Below are 20,954 nucleotides of genomic sequence, written 5' to 3'. Positions count from 1 at the left end.
GCTCGCTCCAAATATAATTGGCCCGTGGCTTGAGCAAAAGCCAGTACGACGGCATGGGTGCACTTTGGTAGGTCTCTCACGTGCTCATGAGCCACACCAGCCATGGCTTTCCCCGCCCTAGTCTAGGCATGTGATCCGATGCCATGGGCAACGCCACGACGCCCATAGGAGTATCATGCCAGGTTGGACTGCCCCCATTTTCAGCTCAGCTTTTCAGTTCAGCTCAGCGACAGCGACTCATCACATCATTAGCCAGACTGAATCTACTGGAGTGGTGACAGTACCACTGCTGTAACAGTGCATCACCCGAAAGTTTTGTTTTGCGTGGCATCACCCGAAAGTTCTAGTAATGCGAGCGGCTGCTGTTAATAAATATGTATTGCGTAAAACTGTATTTGTTTTCCTAATAAATCGCCAAGAATCCTACTCCCTTTAAAATATACGACGTTTTTGCAGGCTGCAAAAACGTCTTATATTTTGATACAGAGATATACTCCCTCCATTCGGAAAAACTTATCTCTCAAATGGATGTATCTAGCATCAAGTTAGTGTTAGATACATCCATTTAAGGGACAAGCTTTTCCAAACGGAGGGAGTAGTACTTAGCAGTTCGACACACCTCTTTCGTCTCACGCATTCACCAAAGGGGTGGCTCAACCCTGTTTGAAGTCAGACAAGATGGTTTTCTGAAGGGGCTACATCAACAAAGTGGAAATGGTTCACCCGCAAAATAAAAATAAAAAATGGAAATGGTAAAGTAAAAGAGAAACTCTAGACACGGAGCTTCTATTTTGTTTTGAAAAAACCGGAATTTTCTAGCATCAAAGATGCTTGATTGTGCTAGGTGAGTGCAACTTCATAGACAAATGACATCTTTTTTTTCCTAGATCTCCTCTGTTTGATACTTCCTTTGTTCATTATTATAGGATGTTCTGATTTTTTTTTCTGATTCAGATGTATATAGACGCATTTTAGTGTGTTTGTTCATTCATTTCAGTTCGTACACGATCAAAATTAAAATATCCAAAACATCCTATATTGGTGTGAATGGAGGGAGTATTTGATAACGAAATTTTGCACACTTAGAACACTCGAACATCTTTTATGCCAAAAAATTCAGATCTTTTATTATTGTTATTTTTGAAACCATTGTTCATGCGATAGCATATGAACTCGGCATCATCGACGAAATATTTAAAATTTCCTGCCTATTTTTTTCTTCGCCAGTCCCTTCTCTCCTACCCCAAGAACTCAACATCTCTCCATCGTATCAAACCGGTCGAAGCTTCCTGCAACACTAGAGAATTTTTTTTTTTGAGAAACCTGCAACACTAGAGATGGTGTTATACGTCAGGAAAGTCATATTACACCAGCACAAAAAATTGTTAGAGCAACTCCAACGGGCCGATCCAAATAGACGGTACATTTGTTCGCTTTTCGTTCGTTTGGGTCGGACGCCCGTCCGGCGTCCGACCAGTTTTGTATTTGGGTCGGTAGTGCACCTAACGCGCCGACCCATTTCATATCCGCACTCAACTTTTTTTAAAAAAAAAAGGCCGACGGCCAATCATGCCAGCGGCCATGTCTCATGCCGTCGCCATGTCAGCATCGGCATACAATGCCAGCTTCAAAAATTATCACCAAAGTTCATGCTGGCGCACTCGCCAGCCGGCCGGCGCACATGCCAGCACACAAAAATGATGGGACTTGAGTTCGACCACGCCATCGCGGCCCCCGTAGTCATGCTAGCACACCTGCCGGCATACAAAAAAGATGGCGATCATCGCCATAGATCACTCGTCGTCGAACTTGAGCATGTCGGCTTGCATCTTCTCGAACCATGGCCTCTTCCTTGGCGACACAATGTTGAGATCCACCTTCATGATCTCCTCCCCCCCCCCTCCCGGCCATCATGCTCTCGAGAGCCACTTCTTTCGCCTTGGTCTTGGCGTTGGCGGCCTCGATCTCTAGCATCTTGGCTTGCTTCTCCGCCTCTAGCACGAACATCTTGGCTTGCTTCTCCGCGTCCATCTCAAGCCTCCTCCTTTGGATCTTCATGAAAGCGTCCATTTGCTTCGCCTTGAAACGCCGGTGCTCCTCCTCCCTTGAGTCCTTCTTGTTCATCATGCCCTCCACTCTTGCGATCAAGGTGTTGGATGCCGCATCCCTCTTGTCCTCCTTCTTGGAGTTGGTCTTCCCCCGCGGCCGTGCCGGCTCACCGTCCCCAACCTCCTCCACAGCTTGCTTCCCCCCACGCGACTTGAGGGCGGCATATTGCGCCTTGAACTTCTCCTCATCCTTAATGACCCGGAAGCAATGGGAGAGGTTGAAGCAGTTGCCACTGTGTTAAACCTTGAATGCCTTCAAAGCTTGAAATGCCTACAAAATGTTTCCATGCAAGCATATGGGCAAATGAATACGCAAACATGAACTTGATGACACAAAAGAGGGCGGTTTCTAGCATACCATGTCTTGCATGCCGATGCCGCTCACGGGGCGGGCCTTGACGCTCTCAAGAGTGGCGCAAAACTTGTTGCACTCTTGTTGGATCACCCTCCATCGCTTGGAAATGGACACCCACTCGCGCATGCTCAAAAATTGGTAAGGAGGAAACTTCTTGCGCTCATGAAACTCTCAGTGGACACGAATCCAAAAGGTTGAATGCTTTTGTTCGGCACCTGTCTTGGGGTCTTGTCCAATGTCTCTCCAGCACTCGCAAAGAAGCTTGTCCTCGGCAGTCGTGTATGCCTTCGTGCGCTTGCTCTTGCGCTTCGGCTTAGGACCGGCGGCTTGGTTGGCGAGCTCATCCTCGAACAAAGGCTTCACTTCGATGTCGCACTCGTCCTCTTCCTCTAGTCCGTAGTCGTCCAGGAACTCGTGGTCGAGTGGGAAGCCGTCAAGGTCGATGCCGACCTGATCACGCATGAAGGCCGTCTAGTCGGGATCATAGCCAGCGGCCAGCGTGAACGGCCTGCGGCCGTCCTGGCTTTGTGTCTCATCGGGGTCGTAGCCAGCGGCCGGCGTAGCGCCCTTGAAGATGAGGTTCTGCATGTAGTCCTCGTCGACGGCGGACGACATTCCCTCGAACAGGTTGCGGGCGTCCGGGAGCACACCGGCCGGCGTCTGCCACACGCGTTTCCTCGTGCCGCCGGATGACGAGCCACTGGCCACCGTGGTAGCGTTGAGGTCGATGGGCGCGAGCGTGGGTGTGGAAGGCGCGACCACACTCACGTCGGGTGAGCACTTCCAAGAGAGGCGGGAGGCCTGCGGGTACACATGGAAGCCGGGCATCGGGTTGCAAGCCGACGCGCGGGGCGAGTCGGACAGCACCATCCTCAGAAACGCCGATGAGCCGGTGCTGGCCGCAGCGACGGCGGCGTTGAGGAGGCCGTGCTGGCCAGGGTTTAACCCTAGCATGTAGAGCGCCTCCCTCGTTGCCGCCGCGACGCGGGCGTTGGTGACCTCCTACTGCGCGGCTGCGGCGACGACGGCCTACGCGGCGGCCTCATCCGTCGCGTCTGCGGCGTGCCTTCGGTCCTTCCTCTTGGCCGACTCCCTTGCCCGCTGTGCAGGCGTCAGCGGCTTCTTTGACTTGGTCGCGGCGGCGGTCTTGCACGGGGCACGAGGCTTGCCTTTTTCGGAAGGGGCGGCGGTGCCGGACGAGGCGAGGGAGGCGAGGCCGGCGGCGGCGTCGAGGTCGATGGCGGGCGTGGGGCGGGAGCGTGCGGGTGGGAGGGTTTTTGGGGGAAATGGGAAAATGGTGGTGGCTGCCACCGACCGGCGGGCCCGGGAAAAGGATAGGCGCGCGCGCGTCCCTCTCGTGTCCGTGCCGACGCAAATCCGACTCAAAATTAGGGTGGGAATGGATCACCATGCGGACGCCAAGCGGACTCGCGTCCGTTTGGGTCGGCGTGTTGGTCTGCTTTTTCTGTCCGCGCCGACCTAAACGGACACCAGCGGACGAAATGGGTCGCCCGAGTTGCTCTTAGGACTTGTGACATCTCTGATAGCGGGACATCAAGCTTCTCTTAGAGATATCAAGTCTGACATTTGAGGAGAGAGAGAAAGAAAGAGAAAGGTTGCCTTCTTTCGGGGGTGATCACTTGACGCTTAGCTTTCTTTTCAATCGCAACGGCATGTCTTACCATCATCATGAGTATTTAATTTTCACCACCTTTTTACATCAGCATTTTGTTTTGGAATTACCCTGATGAAGATGATGGTAAGTCGACCTTAGTGATAGCAAGAACTACTTTGAATGGATAAGGATTTGGAGAAGGTGAAGCGTCCACATCCAGCGTGCGATGCGGACACCAAAAAGTTAGGTAGTGTTTTTATATTGGAAACAGTTACGTGCTCATTAGTTTGTTAATGGAGCCAAGAAAATTTAGCACTAGGCCTTTTTTTTACAAGGACTGTAGGAGACCGACCATATTCGATATGTGAAAGCAAGAACGAGGGTTTGAATTCTAGCAGGCTGGGTAAATCGTACCCAAGCAATCGTAGCCAGTACCCTTTTTTTAATAAAAGAAAATTTCCTCTGAAACGGAGATTTTTTTTAAAAAAATGATTGCAATTTTAAGGAGAGTTCCTATTCATGCATTCTGGTAAGGTCGATTTTTCTATAAAGTTTAGAGTGAATGGAGATTTGCTCAAACCAAACCAGATGTTTCTTCTCCGCAGCCCTTCAGAACTAGCCACCAAAAGAGATCTAGCGAGAGGAGGAAGCAGGCTCCTCGGTCTCCGTGTTTCCAGGGTCCCCTCACCTCCGTTGACTGCTTTGGCGGTGGTGGGAGGAAGTGGAACCCCGAGACTTTGTTGCACATGTGTCTAATAGTCTAGGTGAGTTAGTTAGGTCTTTGGTGATGGCTGCGGTGAATAAGTTTCCCTCAGATCTCGAACCGAAGCGATTGTTCTCACAGTTTATCAGTGTTGGATCTATGAGACAGTGTTTGCGTCGTCTTGGGTCCTTCGGATCGCGGGAGAGGGGAGGGGTGGTGTCGAGGTAATGGTCCTATTCTTCCTGCTCTTTTAGGTGGTAGTGTTGTGGGCATCTGACGATTTGACGGCTGAAGGCCGACACCTGGCGATCACGGTGATGACTGTCGCCCGATTTCTGCACCGTCAACAAGGTTGTAGCTTCCTTTTCTCCCCTTTGGGTATCTCACTGACACGACAAATCATTCTCTAGTGGTTCATCCCTCTCTCTCCATTGCAACAACATTCTCTCCATTGTTGTTGCGAAGTTGGTGGAAATTTTATTTAGGAGCTGGTTTGGTCTAAGATTACTGAACTACACAAGATGGTGGCTTCTTTTTCTTCTTGAAAGCATCAATATGATTGACTAGAGGGGAGGGGTGAATAGGTGACTAACTATTTTTACTTTCTTTTCCAATTTTAAGGGATACGCAAGAACATAGGTTATCTAGATATGCAACTAGATGGACAACCTATATGGCAAGCTCACAAATAACAACAAACTAGATAAGATACACAACAAAACTAGTATGCACAAAGTAAGTCAAGGAAAAAATAAACCGCAAGTGGAGACGATGACGTTGTTCCTCGAGTTCCTTCCATTTGGGGGAGGGGGGGGGGGTTACGTCTCCGTTGGAGAGGAGTGGTGGCACGATGCTCACCAAGCACCACAATGGATCGCCTTATTCTCCTCGTGCCCTCACACAATGCAAGGTGCCATGATCCACTACGCGGTGCCCTTGAAGGCGGCAACTGGACTTCACAAAAAAGGTTGGGGCAATCTCCACAACTTAATTGGAGGTTCTCAACACCACCATGGAGTCTCGCCACAATGGACTTGAGCTCTGAGGAGACCTCTTCGTCTAGGCTGTCGAACAAGCAAGAGTAACAAGATCTACAAGGGAAAATAGGGGTAATCAAAATTTCTTTGGTGAATGTGTAGATCTAGGTCTTCTCTCCCAAATCCTAGAGGATCAACAAGTTTGGATGGCTAGGGAGAGAGATCGAGCAAGTTCAAGCTTGGGCAACAACGTAGGAGAGAGAGGCAAGAGGTAGGTCAAAAGGAGGGAGGAGACCCCTTTATATAGCCCCTCCTCCAATCCAACCATTACTCAGAAATTCTACTACAACAACATAGGAGAGAGAGAGAGGCAAGAGGTAGGTCAAAAGGAGGAAGGAGACCCCTTTATATAGCCCCTCCTCCAATCCAACCATTACTCAGAAATTCTACTAAGCGGTACTATATATACTTCTCATGAGAGCGGTACTACCACAGTTTCATAAGGGTTGCACAACAAGTGTCTAAGCGGTACTACCGCTTCAAAGAGCGGTACTACTGTTGCCCCATGTTGGACTGCACTGCAATGCCTAATTGGTACAACCGCTCAAAAGCCCGGTAGTACTAACTAAAATAAATTAGTTCGTGTTGTCATAGAAATGCCGCCCTTGCACCGCAGCCAAAACAGGAGGGAAAGACACATACGGTAGTAGGTCCAACACTTAGTCCAGTAGTGCCACTCCAAGAGGGGAGCAGTACTACCGGTCATGAGCACGGTATAACCGACGTGGGGCAGACAATGGCAGTATAGTATTGTTCCCATGGAGGGAGCTGCATTACCACCCTCTACCCTGGTACTACCGGCTGGAGAAAAACTTGAGAAATAGAAGAAAATGGAGTACTCCTCGAAATAATGGGAAGGTAATGTGGGTGCAAATTTGGTTGTGCGTACGTGTCTGATTCTACTCATACCTTCAAACAATGACCCCCTCTTATCTTAATAGTACGGTTTTCCTACGACTTAATAAATAAATCACAGGAGCACCGTCTTTGCTCTTTTCCTTTGAGAGGGGAAACTAATCATCTTGTGCCTTTGTCGAATATACCTGTATAGCTCAAGCACACGATTAAACCGCAAATTGCATTGTCATCCACATCAAAATCACCTAGGGATGAAAATGTCTTTTCACTTCACCACAAAGTTGGTTCAACTTGACCTAAGCATGACGACTTCCCGGCCACAAGGTGAAATGTTAGGCTGGCTTTGATGATAGAGCAGAAACGCGCCTTGGCTCGGGGATTGAGTTTACTTTGGTCTTTGAGGACTTGATTGTAATTCCTTTGTTTTGGAATGCCTTGTATTGTTTTGGAATGCCTTGTATTGTTGGCAAAGCCTTATTCGTAAATAAAACTTCAACTTCTCTTTGAGAAAATTCCTTATTTGACATTGTCTTAAATCTGATTCCTTATTTGACACTGGAAAAGTTTTCTTCCCTATTTGACGCTAGTCCTAAATTTTATTTCCTATACGACACTTCCGTCCATTTTGAGCCTAAATAACATCTGAAAAGACGATTTTGCCCCATCATGCGGTATGTGTGTGCGCGCGTGTGCTGTTGCGTGTGTGGGTGCACGCACACATGTGTACTGCTGCTGCATGTGTGTGTGCATGTGTGGCGCTGCGTGTGTGTTTGCTACTGCGTGTGTACATGCGCGCGCGCGTGTGTGTGCTGTTGCGTGCCTATGTGCTGCCTGCGTGTGCTGCTGGTGCGTGTGTGTAAGTGTGTGTGTGTGCTGCGTGCGTGTGTGTTGCTGCGTGTGTGCGCGCGTGCATGTGTGTTGCTGCGTGTGTGTGTGCACGTGCGCGTGCGTGTTGTTGCGTGTGTGCGCGCGTGCGTGTGTGTTGGTGCATGTGTATGTGTTGCTGCGTGTGTGCTTCTGCCCTCGCACTGGTGCTGCGTGTGTGTGCTATTGCCCCTCATACACATACCACATGAGGGATAAAATAGTTTTTTCAGGTGTCATTTAGACTCAAAATGAACGAAAATATCATATAAGGAATAAAATTTAAAATTTGTGTCAAATAGGGAAGACAATTTTTTTCAGTGTCAAATAGCAGATTTTAAGATAGTGTCAAATAAGAAATTTTCTCCTTCTCTTTCCCTTCTCTAATCAGATTAACATAATGTAAAAAGAAAGTGCAAGAATAAAACATAGTTTTGTATCCCGAAAAGCCCATGGACCCAACTCGGGGATTGAGTATGTTTCCCAAGAATAAAATAAAAAACTAATACTTTTAATGTGGGATTTGAAATATAATATAATATAATTAATGACTGAATTTAATATCCAAGAGTCAAGAAGTTATGAAACAACTCCGTGCGCCAACTATGGGGCACGAAATGAATTCAGAGAGACGTAAATACGAAAGCAATTACAAATTGTTGTGTGGTTTCATGAGACGCGGCCCCGTTTCCGCGCCTATTGTTTGTAGAGGCGGGGTTAATTTCTTCCCGAGCTTATCTAGATGGTCTTGCGTTGAATTTGCTGTGTTCTATTCTCAAACTCTAGGCATACGTAAGTTTCCAGCATTGAAAAACCAGCGATATACTTTCAAACTTCTAGCACAATTTCCCTTTGGCATGCCAAGATATCACTAGCCGAGTGTGCTCTGGAAAACAATACACATATCCATAAGTTGTGTACACGGTTTACTTGTTATATTTACTCAAATATATTTGTCTAAAATTCTTAGGTTTCATACTTCACTCGATAATATGTGATAGATGAAAATTTATGTCCGCCAAATATAGTCGCACATTTATATGTGTTTACACCATGTTAATCGAATATGATGTGCTCGTATGCAATAACCGGAGTTTAAAGAACGTACTCCCTCCATCCGAAAATACTTGTCATCCAAATTATTAAAAAAGGATGTATCTAGAACTAATATACATCTAGATACATGCCCTTTCATTCATTTTGATGACAAATATTTCCGGACGGAGGAGTAGTACCATTGTATACTCGGAAAAAAGAAGAACGTAGTACCATTGTATACTCGGAAAAAAGAAGAACGTAGTACCATTATGCCGTCGCACGCTTGTATGCAGTGATCTAGAAAGTCTTACACACCGCACCAACTTTGTACAGCTCTGACCAGACTTGAATGAAAAACCAAAATTGCATGGAATCATCCAGAAGCATGTATAGCTCCGCCTTATGAGTTGTTTCAAGAGAGAAGCAACGTTCACCTGCTGCATGCACGAATTGAAATCCGGTCTGGTCCGCAAACTGCAGCGGCACGCAGTCCAGCCCATGCACACAAATTGACACGCCACCCCACCCGCAGCAACAGCTCGTGCATAGAAACGAAGCAGCCGCGAAAGAAAGCGATGTTTCTTTCTTGTGCTCAAAGAAAAGAAATAAGAAAAGCCCAGGATTTGCCCATCATCGGAGATGTGGAGGAAGATGGGCGGGAAGTAGGGAGGAGGAGAAGGAGGATACGATGTGGACGGCGCCGGAGCGCGGCTTATATAGCCGCAGCCAGGCCACGCAAAGGGTCGGTCAGCCGCTTCAATGCGGCGTAGCGATTGGAGTTGGTTTCCTCTGAAACATGTGTCCGCATTGAAGCGGCGACTGCCGAGAGGTCATGTTGGTCAGCGCGCCCTCCCTCCCTTCGGTCACATCACGACATCATGCCGACCTCCGCATGCTCTGAGCTGGCATGAATGCGACGTGATAAGCAGTGCGTGCATCAGAAGAAAAAGCGCGCGCGGAGGAGGGGGGGGGGGGGGGATTGAGGGTTTTTGATAGGGCAGGACGGTCAGAAGCAGGCGTGGGATCGGGCCGGACTCCCGCACTCCACCCCCCACGTTTGTCTCCGGTTTGCGGGAGAAACCACGTGCGGATCACTCTGTAACTGATAAAAGCAAAATTCAGGGGTTTTCGATATTATTGTTCACTCGAGCTCGAGCTCAGAAGAGCTCAGAAAAGCACGTTGGGCGATCCACCCCATAGTTGTGGGCAAATATACGTACCTCTGTACTTTGTCGTATATTTGCAGTGTCTTATTTTGCATTTTTCATTTACAAACATGATAAGTTCATTTTTCATGCTTATGACCTAAAAGGCTTTACACTCCCTCTGTTCCGAATTACTCGTCACAGAAATGGATGTATCTAGATGTATTTTAGTTTTTTTGAACGAAATGTATTTTAGTTTTAGATGCATCAATTTTTGCGACGAGTAATTTAGAACGGAGGGAGTAAAAAATTGCAGAGGGAGTAATTTTTACCATCATTATACTTGGCTTTGCTTTTCAAAATGTGCGTCTTGTTTTTTTTTTGAGGGAAAGCCTTCTGGCATTTTATTGCTCTTCAAATAAGTTTACATCATTTGCCAAAGCATCCAGAATGAAGATAGGCGGATCCACATACCACGAAGTGGTGAGAGGTCCCTCCGCTTGACTAGCTAGCAAATGAGCTACCTTATTACTTTCCCTGGGACAATGAACAAAAGAAATGCCGGAAAAATTTCTAGCTAAAAAGCTACACTCCTCATAGATAGCAGCTGCCGCACCAATCGAATTAACGAGGAAGGAGACTTGGGTATCCACAAGGATTTGGATGTATTTTTTTATTTCTGTAAGGGTGGTCCTTTAAGGCTATGCGGTAATTAATACTATATGACCTTTCGACTCTTTTTTTTTGAACTAGTAAGCTTGCACGTGCAAAGCACGTCTCATCTAATACTCCTTATGGAGATACATCTATTCTAATATAAAAACACTTTGTCTACATTATATACTCCCTCTGTTTCTTTTTAGTCTGCATATAAGATTTGGTCAAAGTCAATCTTTGCTAACTTTGACTTCAGAAAAATACATCAAGATTCACAACATGAAATCAATATTGTTAGATCCATCATAAAATTACTTTTCATACCATATAACTTTAGTATTGTAGATGTTGATATTTTTTCTTACAAAGTTGGTCAAACTTTACAAAGTTTGACTTTGACCAAATCTTATATGCAGAGTAAAAAGAAACGGAGGGAGTACTAAACGTTGCCCTTGAAAAATGAGTGGGGCGTTTTGGTGACAGGCTTCATATTTCTAAAATATCAAAATTCAAAATTTTCAGTTTCAAAAAAAATCTAAAGAGATGCAAGTATACAAGCATGAAATGTATGTAAGTGTAAAAGAATTGGGATGAAATACGTTGAAATGCAACCTGTACAAAAAAGACAAATTCATGGACTTTGAGGATGAATAGTATCGTGTGCTCAGAAGCCTCTTTTTTTTCGCACAACCCTCATTTCAATCGTATTGGTCCTGAAAATTCTATACACATGTCATTATGCCTCATGTACATCTGTATTTTTTTCACTTTTGAAATGTAAAAATATGAATTTGGATGACTTCTGAATTTTGCAAATGGAGGCCTCCATGGAGCTCGGCCTCCGGCCTCCAAAAGCAATTTTCGCCAAGAAAAATAAATAGCCAATGTAACATTCATCATATGACATGGTACCTAACATTCGAATTAAGCATGGGTGCCAGGTGGCCCAATTAGTTTTTTCCTCTCTTTGTTTGTTCTTACGGACAACAGGAGTGATAAAGTGGTTTCTTTTGTCTTATGCGCTAAAATGTTACTTGAGCACTCAAGCATAAACGCAACCGATAATATTTACATTTAGTCTAAAAAGCATGACACTGTTTGCTTTGGTAAAAAAGACAATGATAAACATACATAGATTATGAACTATTGGTTGAGCAACGAACGATACAAGCGCAAAAACTATATTACTCGATGGTCAGGCTTCTTGGATTCAGGTAAGCAGAAAAAACAGAAAACAATCAAGAGCAGTCATTATTTACTGTTTTGCAAAAATCATCAATTTAATTCTCATTTGGTGAAAGCAATCACCAGTTTCACCATGTAAGCCCTTAAAAGGCAGTGATATATGTTGAATGAAAAATATTCCTACAAATCCTCTCATAAACAAACAAGGAAAGAATTGAACAATTCCACGGCTAATTCATGTAGTGCTTGACAATTGATACTTTTATCTTGAGTGTGGTATTTTTTGGGGCTGAATCCTTGCCCTGTTGGCCAATAAAATAAGATATGGTGAGCTGACGTTGATGAAGCACATACCTATCAATTTCTGAGCGTTGTTTATCGAGAGTTGTCCCAGGACATCCATAAGCTCAGGAAGGGCGTCGTCTTGCTTATATTTCTTCACCCGGAAAATAAAATGGTTTTTTATGCTGCATAAATCCCAGCATTAACACAAACTTGAACCTTCACCATGGCATTGGTAGAATCAGAATTCTTCCGAGTATTCGACTTCCATCCAGGGCTTGAAGATAATCCTAAGTTATCTCTGTTCTGACTGGTTAGCCCTTCGTTTCAAGGAATCATCTTTTCATTTGGTAATAATGTTAGTAAAAGAACACACTGAAAGTCAACTTGGTTCTAGCACAATGCAAATGCAAACCGATTAAAGTAATTGTTGGTCCTTTTTTGTGAGAATAATTGTTGGTCCCTTTAGTTGCCTATAGTTTTCTTTGGCATCCAGGATCTTGGGAAGAATCCTCCAAGGTTTGGTGGAAGCGTCTAACTCTGAGAAGAATAACCAAGAGCTGAAACACCAGTAAGAACAAAGAAACTATTGAGGTCGAGCTTACCCTGCTAAGTTCATGCTGTCTCATGTTTGCAGCTGCTTCAATTGTCATGTCCATGATGTGATGCTGCTTATGCAAGGTTATTAGAGTTTTCGTAGCATCTCCCTCAATGGTTTCAGCAAGCCAAAGGCAGTTGTTCACCCTTCACACTGAGAAACATGACCGAATGAAATCTATGGAACAACAAAATACAGGAAATTTAAATATATCAAAATATTTACATTTTTTAGGAAATTCGAAAGATTATTTCTAACCAGAGGAAAAAATACTGGATGTGGGTTGATGTGCTATATACCCAAAAGGTACCAACCCTTTAACAACAAGATGATGTAACTACAAGAATAAATCATGTAAAAAAATGCAGAACTATTTTTGTCACTACCAACTACGACAACTTAAAAGTGCTTGCTTCCTGAGTTATCTGACGGTGACCATAAATAGTACCACTTATATTTGTTATGAGTGCTATGACCTAATCCAAACAAGATGGTGTTTCCTAAACTTCGTTTAGGTCACCCAGAACATAAGAAAAGTAGATTTGTCATGACTTGTTCACTATCCATTAGTCTCCTATTGTTTAGATGGGAAGGGATGAAATTCAGAAGAAAATAAGAAAAGTTTTTTTAGTCACGGTAGTTCACATCTCAAGAAGACAAATAGTATATCTAATTTAAAGAATATTAACCATCATCTAAGTTATTATCTTTACACCCCAGGTATTTCACAGTTAAACCTCATTCCTTTTGGATCCTACACTCATAACTTCAAGCAATTTATATGCTAATTCACAAGCATTATGATGTTTGGAAGTAAATAGGTTTTACCCTAACAAATGAACCGAAGTAGTGACAAGGACACTATATGATGGGCCATTCTGGTGTCACAGTTACCAAAAAGAGCAGATTTGATGACCACAGCATGCACTATCGGCAGATGTTCTAGAAGAATTCTTGAGCAAAGTGACAGACTACATCTTTCACTGTGTGACTAACTAAATTTGGTACTTTGTGACCTGTAACAAATCTTATATGGAGGTAATAACTGCATGGTATTGTGAATATGATTTCTTACTATTTGACATGTTATCGTGTAGGATGTGCTTGCTCCTTTCTGTTGTGATCGAATTCTGATAAATGGTTTCATCTTCTATCAACTATTTTGTGCTTGCTCCTTTCTTAAATAGATTCCTAGAGAAAAGTTGTATGGTTTCCAATTCCAATGAATTTATATGTTCTGTAATGTAATCATTAAACCATGCCAAGCTACCGAAGCAAACCGAAAAAAATGCAAGATTGTCGTAACTCGGTTATACCAAAATCAATGTGGTGAACAAAAATTGAATACGAAGTGGTGAACATAAATTGATCTTGTATAATTGTCACAAACTAACCACAGCGGTGTTTATTGGGAAGTGTCCAGAACTCCAGACGCACTTAATGGAGAGGAAGGATGCCCTGATAGGATGCAGGTCGCCGGTCCATCATCGTCCAGTGAAGTCGCAGGGGCGGGGCTGCCTCAGCCCAGGAACGATTAAGGCTGAATAGGGGAGTCATCCACATCGTGGATGACTGCGAGGTTGAGGCGCTCGCAACCGATGGAGAGGAGTTGGGCTATCACTTCAAGACGAAGCATATTGAGATCCGGTATCACTTCATCCGGGATCACATTAGGCGAGGAGAGATCAAGCTCAACTATGTCAACACTCATGATAACCTTGCAGATATCTTCACGAAGCCCTTGGATGAAGCAAGATTTCGCGAGTTAAGGCATGAGCTAAATATCATTGATTCGAGCAATGTTGCTTGAACTCTTGCACACCCCACCGTACTCAACATGTTGTCTTGTTTAGATGTAGGCATGAACATAGGGGGAGTGATGTTCTCTCAATGAACTCTCCCTCCCCCTATTATGCATAAATTGATCGAGTCTTTCACATTAGCCATGTTTGATGGTACTTGTGCTTCAAAGACGAGTTTTGTTCATGGACCCAAGGATAATTCTTTGCGGTGCCATACCAATTGACTCAAACATAGGTGGCCTCGGCCGCCGTCCTCTCTTCGAGAGGTTGGAGTTAGCCTTGTTGTCCTCGTGTTGTTTTCTCTCGTTCTTTCTTTGCTCTTTGTGTTGGGTTCTCCTTGGGTGTTGCTTTTGTGCTCTTTCTTCCTCCCTCCGGATTGCACTCATTTGATCTTGGCTTGGGTATAGGTGGTCAGGCGGTACAACCGGTATCACGGGCGGTTCTACCACTGGTACCGAGTTGTGCCGTCCCAATGGATTGGTGCTTGGGCGGTTCCACCGCCCAACCCACGGTAACCTACGTCCGGTACTACCGGCTGTCGCCAAGCGGTACTACCGCTACCTCCCAGGCACCGGAAGTATCGCCTCCAACCACCGGTCTGCACCAGACGAGCGGTACAACCGCTCCCCTTAGCGGTTCTACTGGGGCGTGTCTACGGGCCTATATATACTCGACGGGGCCGAAGGGTTGTCTTTTTCCCTTTATCCTCGTTCCTCTTCTCTTTGCCCTAGCCGCCGGCCATCTCTACCCCTGCCCCGGAGTGCGTCTCGCGCTTCGGATCCTTGGCTCTCAGTGGATTCTCTCCGTGGAGGCCTCCCGATATCTTCCCATGGATGGTGGTAATGCCTCGTGTTCTTTGCTCCTAGTTCTTTCTAGGGTTCTTCCTTGTCTAGGGCATTACTTAACTTTCCGTGATTAGTGGTTGAACTATGAAGTAGAAGAGATCTTTGGTTGCCTCCTGTCTTGTTTGCAGCACTTAGAATTCGGAATATTACTTGTGTGATTCGTATGCCTCAGTTAGATCTATCTTTCCTGGTGGTGCCACTGTCAGCGGTTCTACCGCCCCTCCGGGCGGTACAACCACTGGAGCAGTACTACCGGCGGAAGATCGGTACAACCGGAGTATATCAACCACAAAGCACTTTTCTATCTTCTCTGTTGTTGCAACTTGTTCCTTTTCTGCTGGTGGGTGCAATCCTCTCATTCGTGTTGGGTTTTTGTGTGTTCTTTTCGTTTGTGTGTTCAGGTGGCTCTAGTTCTCGCTCTGCTCCTCGCAAGATCAAGAAGAGGGCACGAAGGACCCTGCGCCCGGTTGTGTCTGATGATGAAGAAGAAGTTGTGATTCCCACCAAGCCCACTCGCCGTGAAAAGTCTGCAGCTGCTAAGCAACGTGTGGTTATGCAGTTGCATCGTTGGAAAGCCAAGGATTGGGAAGCCTACCGATCAAAGAATCCGTATGAGGTTCCCATTGCTCCCCGTTGGACCACCGTTCAGTTCCGGAATGAGATGCAAGTGCGGATTGTTCATGAACTCTTTGAGCACAACAAGAACAGATATGCCAAGCAGTGGACAATTGATCTTGACCATTGGAGGAACAACATGGACTATTTTAGTGAGGCGTTGGCTCTCCGCGAGGAGTTTGATCTTATCAAGCTCATGTCAGTCAACTGTGACTTTGATGTTCAACTCATCCATCAGTTCTATGCCACGGTTCATTTTGGGGAAGATGATGCGCGCACTCTCACCTTCATGTGTCGCGATGAACTGTTTCACGTTCCCTGGAGGGCATTCTACAATGCTATTGGGTACGAGGATACCGGTCTGAAAGAAAGGGGTGGCATTCGTCCTCATGACTTTCCTGAGTCCATGCTTAAGGAGAAGCTTGCCCCTCTGTACATTCGGGGCCGTGGGATTATTGGAGAATCCAAGGATTTGGAGAAGGTCTATGACATCATGCATCGAGTGTTCCGCAATGTGCTCTTGCCCAAGGTGGGCAATCAAGATGAGATTCATGGTTATCTGGTTGATTTGATGGTTTCTATGAAGACCATGGTGGGGACAGGAGCAACGTTTGATGTGTCAAATTGGATGTGGCATGAGATGTACAACATGGTCATCTATCGTAAAGTCCCAATCTATGCCCCGTTTGTCATGTGCTTTCTGAACTCTGTGTGGGCTGTTCGTCGTCCTGGAGAGCTCCTCATGTCTCTAGACAACCTCACTGTTCATGAGGTCAAGCTCCTTAAGAAGAAGAAGCATGCCGAGCCTCGCTTCCCTGAAAATTCTCCTGAGGATGTCTATGCTACTTCTGACGATGAGGACTTTGAGCTGGAGCCAGGGGCCAAGCCTTCGTGGGTGGCCAAACTCACTGCCAAGGTGAAGAAGACCTTTTGTCTCCAGGCTGACATCCAGAAGAAGATGTATGAGGCACATGTCAATGAGAAGCTTGCACGACGTCGCCAAATTGCAATGATGAAGCACCTCAACATGTCGGTTCAGAGTGGCTCTGAGAAGAGCATCACCTCAGAGGAGCGTTGGATTTCCACCCATAGCACCTGGACTGATGATGAAGCCCCTCCCCAGCCATCCTCCTCGTTTGCAGCAGCTGACAATGCCATGGAAGAATCCGATCACGACAACAATGACGACTCTGATGATGAGGATCCAGATGCGACCGAGGAGTCAGAGGAGGACGCCTGAGCTTTGGGACGCTAGCTTCGCTCTTTTCCTTTTTGGTGTTTTGATGCCAAAGGGGGAGAGGGTTCTATAGGTCTTGGGGATTTGCATGGGTTTTTCCTTTTTTTCTCGTGTTTTAGTGTCGGTCTTTGTTCGTGGACTTGTTTCGTTCCTTGCTGTGTGTGAGACTTATGTTACTCCTCTTACCTTTTCGTTCATCGGTCTTTTTGGTTATTATTGCACTCTAAGTATTATATTGTCTCTTCTTTTTGTGCTTAGGGTGGTGAGTCTATTGTGACTTGTATCTTGCAAATCGTGTTGTTATCATCATCCACCAAAAAGGGAGAGATTGAAAGGGCATTTCCCTACTTTATGTTTTGGATGATGATGACAACCCTTTGTGGTCTAATCGTGTGCTATATGTTTTAGGTTCTCGATGCTTAGGCTTACATCGGATTGCTATTGCCTCTCGTAGGAAAAGATCGAAGACGTGTCCTCTATGCTTTTATTTTCTTTGGTCGTAGAGTTCCCGTACTATCAAGAAGGAATCCTCATTAGGAAGCTCTGGGGGAATCAGTTCACGTACACTTTCCTCACCCCTCCTTTGTCTTCCTCAGTTGTGTGTGAGAGATCCCCTTGTCTTTCCTTCGTGTTTCTGCTCTTCCCAGCGGTTGTACCGCTCCCTGGAGCGGTTGTACCACTGGACCTTGACGCTCTCCTACTTTGACCGGGCGGTTGTACCGCTGCCTCCGGGCGGTGGTACCGCCTCCTTGCTCAACAAAGGCTAGGACGGTGGTTCCGGCCATGCACCACTCAAGTACTGGTCTCGTCTCTGTTTCGAGGCGGTAGTTGTGCGGTGGTGGCCCGGTTGATCCGGTCGATCCTCGTTGACCAGTACCACCGGTGGTCTGAGCGGTTCTTCCGCTCAGAACTTCGCCGCCCAAGAGCTCAAGGCCATGCGGTTGTTCCGGTCTTGCACCGCTCAAGTACCGGTCTCGTCTCTGTTTTGAGGCGGTAGTTGTGCGGTGGCTGGGCGGTTGGTTCGGTCATTCTCTTAAACCGGTACCACCGCCTAGTGGCCCGGTTGTACCGCCTGGTAGGGTTCTGCAGCTACACCGTGAGTCCCGGTTGTACCGGGACAAGGACCGGTTGTGCCGCTGCAGGGTTGAAAGCGCAGCAACGGCTGGATTTAGAGGGTTGGTATTTAAGAGAGCTTATCCCACCTACCACTCTCACCTTTGACCTCTCCCACTCCACCATTAATGCACCTCAAGCTCTCTTGCCCGATCTCTCTCTCTAGCCACTCAAACTTGTTGATTTGCTAGGGACTGAAGGAGGATACCTAGATCTACACTTCCACCAAAGGATTTTTGCTTCCCCCATACTTTCTTGTGTGGATTTTGTTACTCTTGGGTGTTTGAGCACCCTAGACGGTTGAGGTCACCTCGGAGCCATATTCCATTGTGGTGAAGCTTCGTGGTTTTGTTGGGAGCCTCCAATTAAGTTGTGGAGAGAGCCCCAACCTTGTTTGTAAAGGTTCGGTCGCCGCCTTCAAGGGCACCAATAGTGGAATCACGACATCTCGCATTGTGTGAGGGCGTGAGGAGAATACGGTGGCCCTAGTGGCTTCTTGGGGAGCATTGTGCCTCCACACCGCTCCAACGGAGACGTACTTCCTCTCAAAGGGAAGGAACTTCGGCAACACATCCTCGTCTCCATCGTCTCCACTCTTGGTTATCTCGTGCCTTTATTTGAGCAAGCTTATTTGTTTCTTATCTCTTGCTTGCTTGTGTTCCTCTCCTTGTTGCATCATATAGGTTGCTCACCTAGTTGCATATCTAGGCAACCTACTTTGATGCAAAGTTTAAATTGTTAAAGAAAAGCTAAAATTGTTAGTTGCCTATTCACCCCCCCTCTAGTCAACCATATCGATCCTTTCAATTGGTATCAGAACCTCGTCTCTTTATTAAGGACTTTATCGTCCAAAGAGTATGGTTGATACCGTAGACGGTGTGGAGGAACACTCCGGTGTGAATCCGATCTCGTCTACGGGCGATGGGGGAACCTCGGTCTCTCGTGAGGAGTTAAATGTGGCCTTGGAGACATTGAAAACCTCCATGACGATCGAAGTTGAAAGCATGTTTACTAAATTTCTTGAGGGGCTTAAACTATCCACCGCACCGTTGAAAGTGGGTGACCCCGCCAACAAGGTGATGGATGCTATCCCCGACAAGGGGGAAGCTAGTAGTGAAAAGGCTCCTTCTTCTAGTGGTAAGAATGGCACCGGCATCTTTGCCCATGTGGAACCACCACTTGTTTATGGTGGACCGGTTCCTTCCACTCATTTGAATCATGCCGGTCCTCCCCCTAAGATTGTGAAAAATGAGGATTTTGATTCTTGGGTTTACCGCTTTAAACGTCATTTAAATCATGCGAACACTAACCTTTGGAGAATCATTGAAGAAGGTTTCTATCCACATGATCCAAGCAACTTCACTCCTCGATATGCCGCGGACAATCAATTCAATGAGAATGCTCTCTTCATCATTCAAGATGCAATTCTACCCGAAGACCTACCTCATCTTCGTCCCTTCGCCTTGGCCAAAGATGCATGGCATTGTGTTGTCTCTCTCTATCGGGGAAGCGCAAGCATTCAACGCTCAAACTATGAAGTGGTACAAGATGAGGCCAATGAGTTTGCAATGAAAGAAGATGAAGAACCTCGTGAGCTTTATCGGAGAGTAACCAAACTCGCGGTCTCACTACGAGATCACGGGAGCAAGGACACGGATGACAATTGGATCAAGCGCAAATTCCTCAAGGCAATGATGCCCTATCACAAGGCCATGTCCTCCGTCATTCGTCAAAGACCGGACTTCCACACTTTTACCTCAAGCGAAGTGTTGGATGAGTTTGTGGCCATGAACATTTTGGATAAGACCGCCGACAATGCGGTGCTCCGTTCTCAACGGGCAAAGAAGCCTAACCTTGCATTGAAGGCCAAGCTCACCATGGAAGAAGAAGAAGAAGAGGAAGAAGAGGAGAGCAATCCCGAAGATACGAAGTATGCATATCATGAACACATGGCACTTGCTTCAAGGCAATTTTGGAGCAAGAAAAACTCGAGGCCAAACTTTAGCAAAAACAATTCGAGTGGCACGAGGGGCAAGCAACGTGTAAGGACTTGCTACAATTGCGGCAACGTGAGTCATTTTGTTGCGAAATGCCCGTATGAGAAGAGGGAAGACAATGGTGGCAAGCTCATCCGAAAGGACAAGGCCAAGTCGTTCCCCAACAAGAACAACTTCACCAAGAAGACTCCTCCCAAGGCTTTGGTTGTGCAAGAAGAGTACAATGAGGATGATGACGATGATGAAGATGATGAGTCGGTTGCCATGGCCTCCGTTGCCATTGCGACGACGTCACGGGTGTCTCTCTTCGACTCACCCAATGAGAGCATCACCGCCAAGTGCCTCATGGCTAAAGCCACCAACAAGGTAACCCCCAACATCAAAACTACCATCATTAATCATCCTTCTCCGACGGATAGCATTAATGAACTTGAGGTAGCTAATGTGGAGGCTAACGAGTTTGAGGCCTTTATGGGCAAACTCAAGGGAAAATCCAAGAAACACTTTGTTGCTCTCTTGGAACAACTTGGTGAAGCCAATGACATGATCGAGGTTCACGAAGACACCATCACTAAGATGGAAGGGCATAGTCGTGACTATGCCGATGAGATTTCGGATCTTTCCAATGCTCTTGAGGAAGAGCGTGGTCTATGTTTGGCTCTTGAGGAGTCACACAACGTTGATCATGCCAAGTTAAAGAAAGATTATGATCATGTCCTCATAGTTTCTCATGTGCTAAATTCCGAGAAGGCCGAACTTGAGGTTGATCTTGCTAGACTCAAAGGGGAGTTTGACTTACTTGACAAGGCTCACAAGGTCTTGAAGGGTGCTCATGCTAGCCTCAAAGAGTCTCATGATTAACTTCAAGTAAAGCTAACCAAGGAAAAAGCCACTTTCCCT

At 46.0% G+C, this 20,954-nt stretch overlaps 1 long non-coding RNA gene across 1 annotated transcript in view; it reads right to left on the bottom strand.

The window, feature by feature from the left end:
• Positions 1 to 11,760: 11,760 nt before the first annotated feature.
• LOC123151260 (uncharacterized) overlaps positions 11,761 to 20,954 on the bottom strand; it is a 35,343-nt gene continuing 26,149 nt past the window's right edge. The window contains exons 2-3 of the long non-coding RNA XR_006475588.1: positions 12,453 to 12,598; positions 11,761 to 12,387 (exon numbers count right to left, since the gene is read on the bottom strand). This is a non-coding gene — a long non-coding RNA (uncharacterized lncRNA). The remainder of the gene's footprint in view (positions 12,388 to 12,452; positions 12,599 to 20,954) is intronic.

This window comes from Triticum aestivum, chromosome 7A (genome assembly GCF_018294505.1).
Source record: "Triticum aestivum cultivar Chinese Spring chromosome 7A, IWGSC CS RefSeq v2.1, whole genome shotgun sequence".
Classification (NCBI taxonomy): Eukaryota; Viridiplantae; Streptophyta; class Magnoliopsida; order Poales; family Poaceae; genus Triticum; species Triticum aestivum.
Note: the sequence above shows the minus strand (reverse complement) of the source record. Positions and strands in the feature narration are given on the sequence as shown.